We start from the raw sequence: 3,813 nt of genomic DNA on the forward strand, positions 1-3,813 counted from the left end.
GACCTTCTACATCAACCCAAATTGTGACACCCCTAAGACACCACTAGTTTCAATAGAAATCTCATTTCAATACCCGTCCCTTGGGATCCGACCTTTACTTGCCTCTTTACTAATTGTAGAATTGTTTGTGAAGCTATAAATTGTGTTTTGATTCGGACGTGACCCAACGACCACACCTTTAATTGTGAACACGAAACGGACCGATCAAAAATGGCGCCGTTGCCGGGGACGGTGTTAGCTTGATTTAAATTTCTTTTTATTGTTATTAGTTGTGTCTTTCTTCGCCTTGGGGAAGTAAAACTCCTCAAGGTTTGTTCTAATTGTTTTCGAGTTGTTTGATATTTTGCATGTCTAGAAGGTCACAAGGTGATTTGCTACCTTTTGACCGTGAAATTGAAAGAACCTTGACGAACAATAGGAGACTTGTTAGGAGGAATTTAAGAGGTATTAGTGAAGTTGTTCAACCAACTATTGAGTTCATCAACCCTTTCGCAATAGAAGGAGAGGAGAACCCATTACACAATACCCCACAAAATCAACCTACAATGCCTAAATTCTCGTCACACTCCGTACCCACCGAGGAGAACCTACCCAATGGTACTCCTACACCACAACATCTAACCAGAAATTTTATTGCCAAATCCGCCTTTATACAATTAGTCGAAAGGAGCCAATTTGGGGGGATGCCTAGTGAAGACCCTCATTCTCATATGGAAACCTTTTGCGACTATTGTGATGCAATCTCTCAAACCGGTGTGACTCAAGACCAAATTAGATGGGTCTTATTTCCTTTTTCTCTAATCGGCACCGCGAAACAATGGTTGAAAGGCCTTGATAAGACCACTCTCGGAATAGATTCTTGGAAGAAGTTAGCTCTAGCTTTCTACAAAAAATTCTACCCACCGGAAAAGACTAACATGCTAAGAGCTCAAATTACGGGTTTTAAGCAAAGGGATGAAGAATCTTTGTATGAAGCTTGGGAGCGGTTCAAGGGAATTTGTCGCTCATGTCCTCATCATGGACTTAGCGAATGGTTTTTGGTACAACAATTTTGGAACGGTTTATATGAAGATTCAAGGAACATTCTTAACATGGGATCAAATGGAATGTTCACCGAAGTAGATGACAATCAAACATGGAACAAGATTGAGGAAATGGCGGTCCATAACTCACAATATAGTAGACCTCGCAAGGCTACTAGAGGAGGAAAGCATGAAGTGGACTCCGTTACTCAATTGGGTGCTCAACTTAGTGCTCATATTGACACAATCAATTTGAAGTTTGAGAAAGCTATGGCTAGACTTGAAGAAGTCTCAAAATCACCAAAGCATCATGTTAATGCCATGACGGCATCTTCATCAATCCCAAGTGGGATATGTGAGAATTGTGGAACTTTGGGACATGACCAAAGTGAATGTAGGGGAACAAATGAACAAGTGAATGCTTTCCAAGCATACAAGAGTGGTACCCCTTATTCCAACTATTACAATGAGTGATACCGTCGTTTAGTAACAAAATTAAATTTATAATTCCAAACTAAAACTATAGCTAGTGATAGTAAGGGTCGAACCACAGAGAGACAAGCTTGATTTTGTTTGCTATTTTTCAGTCTAAAAAAGGTAACAATTAATTGGGAGTTGAAATTGATTGACTAACAGGCTAGTTGATAAAATGAAGATTCTTAACAAGATGAAAAGAGGATCGGGAACTTCGGTTCACCATGGCACAAAACAAGTCAGTCAAGCAGCAGAGATCTTATGATACGGTCTCAGGAAAAATAAGCTAGTCTTTCGATCAAAGCTCAAACAACCTCACGGTCTAATAATTCCCTAGAATTTATCAAAGTTTTCACTCAAGAGAAATTCCAAATCTAGCGATAAATCAAATTACCAATCTTTCGACCTAGCAAAGAAATCTATCAAAAGATGACAAGACCAATACGGAAGAACTCATGCTACACAACTATCCTAATTTAATACCATGGCTCACCTTATTCCCAATCAAAAGAATTACCTATGCATAATCATGACTACACTAATTGCGAAATTAATAAATAAAGACAAATTCAACATGATTGATTCTAACTAGAACAAAAGAGAGAAATTTAATTACTGAAATTAATTGAAGAAAACAAGAATTAAATTAACAAGGAAGAATAAGAAGGAAGAAAAATTGCATTAAAGGCTTACTAATTGAAAATCAAGAACCAAGCATTCGAATCCAGGTTTCCGTCTCAAGCTAGATCTGAAAACTAAGTTTTTCCAGAATGAAAATTACATACCCTAAAAATTGCTGCCTTCAACTGATAAAAAGATACTGAAAGTTAATTACAAGTTGGGCTTTTAAAAGTCTAACACGGAAAATTAAACACAGCTCGAAAACAGGTCGATCGACTGGTCTGCACAGTCGATCGACTGAACATGCGAAACAGTGGCTCCTGTCTGAGCTCCAGTGGTCGATCGTCTGAAAGGCTTAGTCGATCGACTGATAATGTTGTGCAGTGCCTCCTTGATGCTTCCAAAAAAGACTCTTCACTCCTTGCACGCATCTCAAGGTGAGTGAATGAACTCTCCTTCCTCTTGGCTTCCTTGAACTCGCTTCCGGAGGACGAACTTGGCTTGATTTAGCCTACTTCCACGCATTCCTACAATAAATCATAGAAAATGCAAAGTAAACCGTTTCGGGAGAAATAGTAGCCTTAAGCTATCAATTATGCATGAAAATACGTGCCAAAACCGCAGATAAAGTGTATAGAATATGCACGTATCAAATCTCCCCAAACCAAACCTTGCTTGTCCCCAAGCAAGCACTATGACCCGTATAAAAACCTAAATGGAAAGGAGAACATTTCAGAGCTAACTACAAGTCAATGCAAAACCATTTAATGCCCAAAGTCAACTATTGCGAAGTTTAAATCAAGCGAACAAATTTATGCATATCATAGAATTAATTCGGGCGTTCGACCTCGCAAGACTCATACAATCGGACTCTCCCGGATCGCTCTTCTCTCAACAAAGCAAATGGTAAGATATTATGTAAAGAGAGGGAAGAAAAAATATAGTCTCTCACCTAGACTGCGACCGACAAAACATGTATGCTTGACTAGCATGAATAACGATTCTATTTACCGTACATACGCATAACCACCGTCAAGGACTATCACATGCCGAACTATTGCAAAATTTGGATATGTGAGGCTGAGTGGGAAAGAAGGGGCAAAACAATTATGGGGAAGTGAAGGTAAGAGCCAAGCTAGTACCTAACGAACCATTAGAAACCGAATCCCGTTCTTCCAACTCAACTAAAACAACAACCATGCCTTTATTGACTAGGCAACACACAAATCCAAACGGACGCCTCCAAAACAAGAGATAAGCATATGAGGCGTGTCTTTATTTCAGCCAAGACTTATTTTTTTCATCTTTTTTTTTTCATTTTTCTATTCATGTTTCTTTCTTTTTCTTTTCATTCTTTTTTCCTTTTTTTTTTTTTCAAAAACTGAACTGGTGGTCGATCGACCACTGAGGGTTGTCGATCGACCACTCTGCACACTTCAGATCATTCTGCCCAGGTAACAGCCTCTTTTCTTTTCATTTTTTTTCTGAATTTTTCTTCTTTCTTCCCTTTTTCAGACTGAAATAAATCCGTCACTTCTCAAAAATACCCGCTCCAACATTACAAGAGCGAACCAAAACAGCTTTAAATCAACGAATTCCTCTACTACTTCCTAGCTTGGCACAATGGTACGCTAATTATGGGATGTAGTTGAGGGCAACTGGCAATTTTGGCTTATAGTGGAGTTAGTGGGGTAAA

The 3,813-nt window shown here is 38.9% G+C and overlaps 1 non-coding gene across 1 annotated transcript; it reads right to left on the reverse strand.

The window, feature by feature from the left end:
• Nucleotides 1-917: 917 nt before the first annotated feature.
• On the reverse strand, nt 918-1,024 carry LOC141616241 (small nucleolar RNA R71). Its single transcript, XR_012530597.1, has one exon. It is a non-coding gene; the product is annotated as a small nucleolar RNA R71 (small nucleolar RNA).
• Between the last annotated feature and the right edge of the window lie 2,789 nt (nt 1,025-3,813).

Source organism: Silene latifolia, chromosome 11 (genome assembly GCF_048544455.1).
Source record: "Silene latifolia isolate original U9 population chromosome 11, ASM4854445v1, whole genome shotgun sequence".
NCBI lineage: Eukaryota > Viridiplantae > Streptophyta > Magnoliopsida > Caryophyllales > Caryophyllaceae > Silene > Silene latifolia.